Genomic DNA, 10658 nt, shown 5'->3' with positions numbered 1-10658 from the left:
ACTCATGGAAGATAAATAAACTACCCAGGATCACACAGGGGGTGGGAGAGGAGCCACGACAAGACTGTAAAGTCTAGGCACTTTCCACTGCTCAGCTTCCTTTCCCAAGAGGTCCTGTAGAAGGAAGAAGGAAGGTCACCGGAAGTCAAGGTGGCCAGGAAAGGCTTAAGAAAGAGATCAAGTCTTGACCTGAGCACAGAAATAAGGATTGGGATGCTCCCAGGGGACCGGAGTAGGGAGTCCCTACATGGCTCATATTTAGGAGACAGGAATGGACCAGACAGCTGCAGAGGGTTCCCAAGGAAGCACCTAGTGATGGGGCGGCTCTAGAAATGCCAGAGGCTGCTATGGTCAACCCCTATATCTGTTCTACCCTGTTCCTTAGTTAAAGCCTTCCTGCAATAATGCTTACTTGCCCCAGTCTCCCTTTCAGCTATGTGTTTTCATGTGACTTGGTGTGGGCCAATGAAATGTAAGCAGAAATGTTTTGTAGAAACTTCTGGGAAAACCTCTTACAATAGAACAAGTTCCTCTTTAACCCTTCTTCCTCCCGTCCTCCATCTTGATGTCTGGGAGATATATGTGATGACTGGTCCTCTAGCATTATCTGAGACGACTACAAGGGCCACACTTTAGAAATGATGTAGTGATGAAACTGTAGCCCCTATCACTGTGGAGCTGCTGTACTATTCCTGGACTGCCAATCTGTCAACTTTCATTTAGGTACTAGGGAGAAACTTCTATCTTGTTTACATCATGGTTATTTTGGGTTTTCTATCACATACAGCCGAATTTGTTCCTAACTGCAGTAGCCTGCCTAGATTACTGGGGAAAGGGGGGGATCCCTGAGTGCCAGGCCAAGGAGTCTGGACTTTATTCTGTGGGTCAGTAGGGAGTAGCAGAGTGGCATGACAAAAGCCGTGACTTATTAATATTCACTTGGCCACCAGGTATGACATCCACTAGAAGAAAGAGCAAGGCTGCCGACCAGCTAGATGACTTTTACTGTAGCACAATTGCTGGGCTGGTGGGGGAGTAGTGGGTGTGTCTAACCTGATTTCTCAACTGGCCGCTCTGAGATACCAGGCCGACCTCCAGAAGTTCTGTTTCCATAAAGCCTCCATAGCTTTCTAGAAGGGCAGCAAGCCTTTGGGACTGACAGGTCCTGGCACACTCCTCCTGGGATAAGAGAAGGCAGTGGGCAGTGGTTAAGAGCGGAGTTTTGGAGTCAGATCCATCTTGGTTCAAATTCTGGCCTCCTCTTTTGGTAGCTGTATGGTTTAGGGCAGTTATTTAATCTTTCCTGGCTTCAGCTTTCTCATCTATAAAACAAGGATGAAAATACCTGTTTCACAGGATCGAGAGCTAAGCCATGTGAGAAGCTTAGCGTGGTGTCTGGCCATGCCTGATTCACAGCTGAAATGGCCACACTTGTGTGTTTTATTTGGGTCTCAGTTATCCTGATATTTTTATCACAAGGATCTATTTTAACTTGATAACTACAGACAATGAATACAGTTTGGCTTGAAACTTTTGGATAAATTGAATATTTTGGATAGGCCACCAACCTGTTCTATATTCTTGTTTTTAATGATCGAATCATAGAAAAAACTTCTTCTTCTCCAGTCCTATTCAGGGATGGCCTTGTGTGGTACTTGACAGACTGAGTTAAATTGTGTCTGGTTTTTAGTTCTTGTACTTTTAGACGACACAACACGACAGCGACGGGGAGGATGCACGGCCCACTCTCCCACCCCTGAACACTTACATAAACTCTCCCGGCTTGACTTTCTTACTTCTCTCTCCCCCCCTGCTTCCCTGAGAAAAGGAAGGAACTGCCTCAACTTCCTGCTCCCAAATCTCAAGTCTCCTGCTCGCAGATCCCCTCATCTGCCATTCCCCTTAATCCGAGTGGAGTGGTGTCCCTCCCACCATCAGGGCTGGGCCCCTCCAGCTGGGCTCTTCACTCTCTTTCGTCCTGCCTTCTCAGGACCCTTGCACTTAGCCATCATCCTGGATCACTCTTTGCTTTCAACCTCTCCTTCTCCTGGTTTCTTCCGATTGACCTTGGAACGCGTTCATAACTCATTACACACAAAAAAGTGAAGAACCTTCTTCCCCCTTTATTATTAGAAAGTAGGCTTGGGGCTTCCCTGGTGGTGCGGTGGCTAAGAATCCGCCTGCCAATGCAGGGGACACGGGTTCAAACCCTGGTCTGGGAAGATCCCACATGCCGGGGAGCAACTAAGCCCATGTGCCACAACTACTGAGCCTGCGCTCTAGAGCCCACGGGCCACAACTACTGAGCCCACGTGCCACAACTACTGAGCCCGCGAACCTAGAGACCGTGCTCCGCAACAAGAGAAGACACTGCAATGAGAAGCCCGCGCACCACAACGAAGAGTAGCCCCCACTCGCCACAACTAGAGAAAGCCCGTGTGCAGCAATGAAGACACAACACAGCCAAAAATAAAAATAAATAAAATAATTTTTTTTTTTTTTGCGGTACGCGGGCCTCTCACTGTTGTGGCCTCTCCCGTTGCGGAGCACAGGCTCCGGATGCGCAGGCTCAGCGGCCATGGCTCATGGGCCCAGCGGCTGCGCGGCATGTGGGATCTTCCTGGACCGGGGCACGAACCCGTGTCCCCTGCATCGGCAGGCGGACTCTCAACCACTGCGCCACCAGGGAAGCCCTAAATTTATTTTTTTAAAAAAGCAAAGAAAAAAGAAAGTAGGCTTGACTGCTATGAAGACCCCAAATTATGGAAGCTTCGAAGATGAGAGTTTACTCATCTGTCATGTCAGCGTCCAGGCCTGAGCAGCCCAGGGCCGGCGGGGCAGCACCTCAGTGTCGGGACCTCAACCCCTCCAGTCTCCTTCCTCCACCGTCCCCAGGGTGTGGCCCTTGTCTGCACAGTCCTGCTGGCAGAATGGGGAAAGAGGGTCAGGGAGGACAGGAAGCCCTTCCTTAGAAGGGTATAACGTCCACTCACATCCCAATGGCCTAGAACTAGCAACACGGCCACACCTAGCTGCAAGGAAGGCTGGGGAATGGAGCCATTATTCTGGTACCCAGCTAAACACAGAGGTTCTGTTACTATAGAAGAAGGAGGTTACTGGGTTGGTATAAAGGTGATCATTTTATTTATTCATTTATTTTAAAATATTTATTTATTTATTTTGGCTGCACCCTGTCTTAGTTGTGGCATGCGGGATCTGTTTTTTTTTTTTTTTAGTTGCGGCATGTGGGCTCTTAGTTGCATGCAGGATCTAGTTCCCCGACCAGGGATCAAACCCAGACTCCCTGCATTGGGAGTACAGAGTCTTACCCGCTGGACCACCAGGGAAGTCCCCAAAAGTGATCATTTTAATATTATACATGAAAACATGTTGTCCAACTTAAAAATTCACTTTTTTCCTCCTAATTTAAAAAAGAAATTATATTTCTCCTCTAGTTCAAGGTGCTTCAGGAGCCTTTGGCTTCCTTGCAGACATGGCTGAGGCCAAGAACCACACCATGTACAACCCTTCCCCATATGGCACAGAAATGGCATCAAGAAACCCTGATCAAAAGGATCTGAATCTCTTAAGGGGATGGACCCAAGTTCCTCAGAAACATGCACTTTGCCAAGAAGCACAGCAAGAAGGGTCAAAAGAAGATGCAGGTCAACAACACCAAGGCCACGGGTGTGGTGCTCAGGCTGTCAAGACCCTCGTAAAGCCCAAGGGCAGAATGGGAATCCAGATCTCCACCAGGGCCATATATTTCACAGGCAAGATGGAGGCCCGGCAGAGATGTCCTCAAAATAATTAGCTGGACCCACCCAGGGGTGGAAAGGAGAGTGTTCTATGCAATGTCCAGGCATTGAAGCTGTTCTGTCTCAAAGCAGCTGTAACCCCCTGTGAATGAGCGAGGAATGGGGAAGAACCCTAAAATAGTCTGGATTGTCTGCATCCTCTCCTCTCTTCTGCTTTAATATTAAGCCTCTGTAACCTTGGGTAGGTTCATCCTTTTAAAAAAATTTAACCAGTTTGGGTAGGTTAGGTTATGCTGTGGTAACAAATGATGTCCAGATCTCAGTGCTCAGAACAACAAAGATTTATTTTATATTCATTCCACCTGCCTATCTTGAGGTGGCTGGGGCCTCTCTTCCATGGGCTTCATTCAGGGACCACAGCTGATGGAGTAGCCACCATGTGGAACGGTGACAGCAGCAGTGTCAGGAAGAAGGAAAATGTGACAAGTTATAGATTGGCTCATAGGGTCAAAGTGACATGGGTCACTTTCACCCACTATTCTTTGGCTCCCAAAACTCAGAGAGGCCTCGTTGAGAGGGTAAGGAAGTGCAATTCCACCACATTTCCAGAAGGGGGAGAGTGAGAACATGGGTGTCAGCCTTAGTGATCACCACAATACTTTTAACCTTTTTTTTTTTTTTTTTCATTGAATTCACATAAAACCTGTAATGGTAACTAATAGCTTCATTTCAGGGTTGAGGAAATAGCCTGGGTCGCTGCCATCCTTAAGGACAGGAAATGCATCCACCTGCCAAGTCGCTGGTGACATCTTGTGGCAGCCACCTACTAGCGGGGGAGGAGAAGGTGTCCCAGCCTCCAGGCGAGACTCACCAGAACAGGCCTCGCCTGCTGGGCTGAGAGGCACACGGTTGAGGGACTGGGGTTATAGTAGGTTATAATAGGGCCAAGAGCTCCTGGGGAGCAAAGAGAGGGCTTCTCCTGATAGATTCTCTGGGGCGTGGGGTCTTTGAAGAGTGAAAGGAATGTGACCTTGCACTCTGCCCTCACAGCCAGTGAAGCAGGACATGCCCTGATGTATGGCTCTCTCCATGGAAACTTTGTGGACATGGTTGGGGAGTGTAGATAATCACATTGCATCACGTCCATAATATAAGCTAGGTGAAAAACAGGATACAAAAGTACAACTAGACTACAGTTTAAATGTGTGTGTGTGTGTGTGTGTAGCATGTATGAATCTCAGCCTGTAAGCTATATGAGCAAGAAATATTTAAGTCCTTTATTTCCTTTTACTCAATTTAATTCTGCCTCCTAACCCTCACTTGTCCTGGTGGGAATTTGCCTTCAGTGATTCTCAGGTCTCCCCATCACCACAGTTATGCTGGGGTCCGTGGTCCACAGCAGCAAAACACCAGTACGCTTCTGTGATTTTTGACCATATATAAGCACAGATCCCACTGCAGCCTTCCCCCTCCCCTGGCCACTCGGTCCCTGTGGGCTTAAGTGCCTGGCCTGGGTGCAGGAATCTTGGAAAGCCTGGAGACTGACTTCCTCAGACCCACCCACTGAAGTATCACCTCTGAGGTCTTGCCACCTCCCTCCTCAAATACCTGCCTTTCCTTTCTCCCTTCATCCCTAACTCCCTGCTGCCTTAAAACCTCTCTCCAGCCTGCCCCCTTCAGACGCAGAATCTCTTCAATGGGTTTAAGTTTTTCAAAAGGAAGAAGTATACTAGCCCTACTACAGTACTTGAATAAAGGGATTACCAGCAACATGGGAATTAGATGATTTGAAAATTCTCCTATTACAAACTCCTAGAAATGCTGAGATTTCAAGAAAAAAAAAGAAAGGAAGAAAGAAAGAAACCTTCAGGTGCTAGGACTTCTTGCTTTGGGATGAAAGAAGCATTGGTGAGTAAAGAAACAGGTAAACCAGGGGGTAAATCTAAAAACAATAATAATAATTTATAAAACTAATTTAGGATATGTAAAAATGAGATAGGACTAAAACACTAGACAACAGTAATTATAAAATGGGAGCGTCATGATCTGATTTAATGTTTTAATATCATTGAATTGTTTAGGAGGAGGATAAAGACATTGATTCACTTTATATTTTGTTGCATCAAATAAGCATGTTTGAAATTTAGGGTATCCAGTAGAATAATAAAAATTGAGTGCATATCTTCCATGCAGGAAGGAGGTTAAACAAAGGCTGGATTTCCAGCTGAAAGGGAAATGGAGGAAAAATACAGAGACTAATATATGAGTTCAGAGTCAGAAAAAAAATCTGCCATATACACACATACAAATATACGTGTGACATACAGGAATTACCTCTCAGTGTTACAGTGATCATTTATGGAGAGTGAGGGTTCAGGTGAGTTTTATCTTCTTTTTCATATTTGTGATGAGCAGCCTCCAAAATGACCCCCAGTGGCCCCCACCTCCGGGTACTCACACCTGTGCAGTCCTTGCCCACAATGCAACAGGGTTACTCTGTGGTCAACAGAATGCAGCAGGATTGATGGAACAACACATCATGTTGAGGTTATGAAAGGCTGCAGCTTCCATCCTAGGCCCTCTCTCTTGCTCTCTCATCATTTGCTCTTGGGGGCAATGTTGTCATGAGCAGCCCTATCGAGAGACCCACCTGTGGCCTCCTGGCAACAGCCATGTTGAAGAAGAGTATATATTTTCTTTGTCAGAATCTTTCCCCTTATAGGTTATTACAAGATATTGAGTATAGTTCCCTGTACTATACAGTAAGTCCTTGTTGGTTATCTATTTTATGTATAGTGGTATGTATATTTTAAGACCAAAGTCCTAATTTATCCCTCCCCCCCTTTCTGCTTTGGTAACCATAAGTTTGTTTTCTCTGTCTGTGAATCTATTTCTGTTTTGTAAATAAGTTCATTTGTGCCATTTTTTTAGGTTCCACATATAAGCGATAGCATATGATATTTGTCTTTGTCTGGCTTACTTTACTTAGTATGATAACCTCTAGGTCCATCCATGTTGCTGCACATGGCATTATTTCACTTTTTTTGATTGAATAATATTCCATTGTATATATATACCACATCTTCAAGGTTGGAGTCTATTAATCTCCCATGGCTCTAAAAATCTGTTAATCAACAATCCCGCTTTAACCTGCCATGGAATTTTGGCTCTTCAACAACAAGCTAGCCTAAGCCCCCCCTCATGAGGGACCCTGCTCTGTCCAGTATGGGATACACTAGCCACAGAAGGGCTATTTACTTTTAAAGTAGTTGAAATTAATGAAAATTTTAGTTTCTCAGTTGCAGTAGCCATATTTCAAGTGCTCGATGGCCACAGGTGGCTAGTGGCCAATGTGTTGGACAGCACGGGGTTAGACCCTTCCGTATTCTACCGGACAGCACTGCTCTGGGTCTTGCCCCTTAGTCTGGTCCATGATCCAGCGTCAGCATCACTTGGGAGCCCTTAGAAATGCAGGATCTTGGGTGCCTACCCAGATCTGCTGAATCAGGATCTGCATTGTAACAAGATCCCCAGGTGCTGCCTGCACTCGTGGGTTTGAGAAGCAGGGCTATAAAGAGCATTCCCCACTGGATCTTGGAAGAGCATGGAAGGACAGATTGGTACTTAGCTGTGTCTCCTCTCTATAGACTTTCGGGAACTCATAGCCTGGCTCACTTTTAGCAGCTGTGTGACCTTATCTACCGCGTAGGAAACTCTGAGGCAATGATTACGGTGCTTAACACACAGTAAATGCTCTTTAAATGGGCGTTTTGTTATGTTTGGATTTGATGAGGTTTAAGGTCTCTGCAGACTCCAAGCCCAATGCAGACCGCCGGGCAGAGTGGCTCTTTCCCTCCCCGCCACAGGGTGGCGCTGTGCCACCAACGTCCTTTCTTCTACAGGCTTCCAGCTGGCTCCCCGGCAGGAAGCTTGAATTGGCCCCGAGACTTCCAGGTCTCTGTTTCGGATTACCAAGCACGAGCGGGCAGCCGGACACCAATCCAAGCATTCATCTGACAGACAATGGGAAAACAGGCCTCAGCTTTGTGCCCAGCTGGAATGCAAAAGCAAGGTCGGCACGGCGAGTTGAATACGGACTGTGTGAAAGTCGTGGCGGAAGCAAAGGGCTCCTGTTGGCAAGCATGGGGAGGGACGCCTTACGATTCTTTAAGTCAGCTTCGGAGCGACGCGGGCTCCTCATCTCACAGATGCACGCTCTGGCTCTTTCCCAGTCAAGTGCGTCCGTGCGTGCGTGTGTGTGAGAGAGAGACGAGGTAATCAGGAGTGGGCTGGTGGGGAATATTTTTAAGGAGTCACTTTCTACAGTTTCTCAAACTTCAGCCTACATCACAATCACCCAGAGGACTTTTTAAAACGCAGAGGGCTGGCTTCCACCTCCAGAGGTCTGGGGTGGCCTGATAATTTGCATTTCAAACAAGTTCCCAGGTGGCGCGGAGACTGCTGACCCAGAGACGGCCCTTTGAGAACCACGACTCTAAACTCTTGAAAAGCTCTCAAGCAACAAATTATATAAGCCCAGTTCTAGAGAAAGACGTGACTCCAAAGGAAATTAGTCCAAATCGCCACTCCCCACCCCCCATTGCCTTCTTCATTGCCCTCACCCCTTCCCACGATGAGGCCTCAGCTGTCTCAGTAACCTTTCAAAGTACCCTCAGGCCGTGGCAGGTACCTGCTAGTCGGAACGTGGTCTGGAAGGCTAGCTGGGAGCCACAGTTTCTTCGCAGGTGATTGGCCCCCTCCCTCCTTTGCCATAACTCATAATCCTTGCTGGCCCAAGAAGGGTGATTAAGACGCTCAGAGCAAACTTAGCCCCACTTTGAGCACAAAACGTGCAGAGACCACGCTCCTTGCCTGGTGCCACCAGTTCAAGGCAGAGTCACTCCCCCCCCGCCCAGAAATAGGTGGAAATGGCAGGGGCCTGGATTTGGTGGGAGTGTTGGCTATCACAGAGGAAGTGCAGACAAATCGTGTGGGCCCCTCCAGTGGTTGATATGGGCTGACTGGAGTGCATGTCACGAGAAGGGGTCATAGGAAGAAAGCCTGGGTCCCTCCTCTGAGTTCCTCCAGGACCAGGGCTTCTGCAGAGGTGGCACTGACCGCTTACTGCCTGGTTACAAGTTGTGAGCTCTGCTATTTATTGGAAAAGGGTGTATAGCGCACTCGTGATGTACCAAGCTCAGCACCAAGGTTTGATGGGCTGGAAAGCCGAAGGTCCAACGTCATGGGCTTGTGCCCACTAGGAGGCCACATCCTGGAAACTAAGCAGGTCCCTGTGGGGCCCTCCTGGACACGAAAGCCTTTCCATGTCCCCCATTTCTTGTTTGTAGGAAATAGGCTTCATTCAGCCTCCTGGACCTTCCCTGAGTTCCAAAGGGCAGATTCAAACAGTTTCTAATCAGGGAAGGGGAGGGATGCAGAAACAAAGAAGGAGCAGTCGAGAAACAATAGTGCAACCCTAGGGCAGGATCCTGGTTCCTCCTGAAGGGATACACATAACAATACCTTTGAGCTCTTCTGTGGGAACTAAGGCCTCCACTGAGGTGGAGGATGGCAACTTCAGGCAGAGCATTACCCTGTTACCTCACCACCAACCAATCAGAAGAAAGTCACACACCCTGCCAACCCTCATCCCAAATTTTGTCTATAAAAACTTCTCCCTGAAAACCATCAGGGAGTTCAAGGTTTTTAGCATGAGCCACCCGTTCTCCTTGCTTGGCCCTGCAATAAACCATTCTCTGCTCCAAATTCCAACGTTTCAGTTTGTTTGGCCTCACTGTGTGGTGGGTACACAAACCTGCATTCGGAACAGTTTTGGTGAGCCAGCCCAGGAGTTCATGCCTGTGGCAAGTCGACCCTGGCCAGGAGCAGCCCTTTCCCCGAATCCCCAGCAGCTGCCGGAGCTCATTTTGCTCTGGGGAGCTCAGAGAGACTCTCCGTGGCAGGCGCTGGCCGCCTCAGCCCAAGTCTGTTTGGAGCCAAGGAACGTCTTAAGCTACAGTTCACTTTCGGTGTCACTGGAGGGTGAGTAGCTCCAGTTTGCATGCAGGCTGGGAATTCTCTCCACTCCTTCTGGGTTCACTCTTGTGGGAAGTGAGCCACTCTGGGCTAGCCACTCTGGGTTCATTTTCTTTCAAGAGCTGGGCCAATCTGGAGGCCTCTGTCTGGGAGTGGAAGTGGAATTTTTAGACTCCACCTCCTCTGATTTTCTGTGTGACCATACCTTATTTGTTGTTTGTGTTTTTGTGTGTATCATTTTGGGGTGAGCCACTCTGGCTTGCGTGGGATGGGAAAATTCTACTTGCTCCATCTAGGGCTCACTTCACTTTCAGGGAGTGAGCCATCCAGGGCTCATTGCAAGCCACTCTGGGCCCATTCTCTTTCAGGAGCCAGGACACTCTGGAAGCCTCTGTCTCGGAGTCGAAGTGGAATTTTGGGGCTACACCTTGTGTTATCTTTTGTTTGTGGGACCATATTTGTTGTTTGTCTATGTGTGTATATCAGTACTTGTGTTGGCTGGTTGAGACATCTCTGGTCTCTGACAACACCAGGGTATCCTTCCCTATTGCATTTGCTTTTTCTATGGCAGAGGACTGGTTGGGAATTTCCCTTTCTGGAGCCAGGGAATTGTGACCGTGAGAGACCTGCAATTCTGCGTTGCATTGGTTTGATGTTTGTCCGTGAATAATTAAGTATGAGTGATGAGAGAAAAATTGTAAGATCTCTGTATCTAAATAGATATATGTATGTACCTTATAAATATGAGGTGTCTCTGGCTCCAAAATGGCATTGCCAAGATTGGTTTGTGGATGAGTTCTGTTTAATTGGCTTAAAAGAAATTAAGTGCTTATATAAATTCTCAGAAATAAAAAAGAAACTTGT

At 47.5% G+C, this 10658-nt stretch overlaps 1 long non-coding RNA gene across 1 annotated transcript in view; it reads left to right on the top strand.

Annotated features, from left to right (window-relative positions):
- The first annotated feature begins 5594 nt into the window (after positions 1 to 5594).
- LOC308627850 overlaps positions 5595 to 10658 on the top strand; it is a 62917-nt gene continuing 57853 nt past the window's right edge. Inside the window, exons 1-2 of the long non-coding RNA XR_014017451.1 lie at positions 5595 to 5666; positions 7661 to 8032. This is a non-coding gene — a long non-coding RNA (uncharacterized lncRNA). The remainder of the gene's footprint in view (positions 5667 to 7660; positions 8033 to 10658) is intronic.

The sequence above is a fragment of the Mesoplodon bidens genome, assembly GCF_964165515.1.
Source record: "Mesoplodon bidens genome assembly, chromosome: 14".
Lineage (NCBI taxonomy): Eukaryota > Metazoa > Chordata > Mammalia > Artiodactyla > Ziphiidae > Mesoplodon > Mesoplodon bidens.
Note: the sequence above shows the minus strand (reverse complement) of the source record. Positions and strands in the feature narration are given on the sequence as shown.